The sequence below is a fragment of the Acanthisitta chloris genome, unplaced genomic scaffold (genome assembly GCF_000695815.1).
Source record: "Acanthisitta chloris isolate BGI_N310 unplaced genomic scaffold, ASM69581v1 scaffold5929, whole genome shotgun sequence".
In the NCBI taxonomy this organism is placed as follows: Eukaryota; Metazoa; Chordata; class Aves; order Passeriformes; family Acanthisittidae; genus Acanthisitta; species Acanthisitta chloris.
The window spans coordinates 14597-15599 of NW_008691869.1; positions in this window are offsets into that span (position 1 = coordinate 14597).

The window sequence follows — 1003 nt, forward strand, 5'->3', positions numbered from 1 at the left end:
GTTGGCTAAGAGCAAATGGCCCAAGTGATGCTGTTTGCACAGCTTACATTGGACTAACCTCACACACAAGGGCAGTTTCAGCAGTCAGAATCTTCTAGCTTGACTCAAACCACAGAAATACTCATGTCACATTTCTCACTCCAAGAATCTCACTTGTGGAAATTACTGTCTCAGTCCTTATACAAATGAAAAAAATTACAAACATGCACCAGTGAAGTATTTATTGTAGGGGACAAACAGTGCAGCCTCACTGCTCTGAGCTGCAGGCTGTGTTTGCACAGGGTTTTCACAAGTCCCTGAGAGCAGAGGATGAGGACATCCAGCTCCAGTTTGATTTGGACTTCCTGTTTTACAAAGCAGAAAACCAAACACTTGAGTCTCCTAGAGCTGCAGCAGAAGTTACAGTCTTTTTATTTACAGAGAGATGATGTTTTGGTAGATTTTGCAAATGCTTTAGGACTGTATCGTTTGTCTCTGCTTGTTTGCTCAAAGAGCCTGGGACTCTTTTTAGACCAGACTCATGGATGTCTTTAAGGTGAGTTCAACACAGTGCAAATCCTGGCTCTGCTCACAGGTACAGCCACAGGGCTCTCCCCACTGCTCCACTGTTTGCAAGTGATGGTGCTGTGCCAGAATGTGGGTGTTAAATCAGGACACCCTGGACACTGCTCACAGTCCTCCAGGATCTTTCCTGGTGGCTCACATTATCCTGGAAATGCCTGCAAATGTGTGCAGTTGTGAGCTTAAAAGTTTAAGTAATGTGGTGCTTGCATAGCCCCTGGCAATGCAGAAGCAATATATTTAACAAAGTATGTAAGTACATACGAATAATTAGCACACAGTTGACATCTCTGGCCCTGGAAGGAGCCATTGTGTCTGGAAGGTTGTGCTTTAGGTGTAGGAAAACATTGAGATTTATAGCAAGTCCCAGCAGATTGCTGAGATTGAATGAGCCTTATTTGTACCCATCAGATCAGTTAACACACTACATCTAATAGGAAAG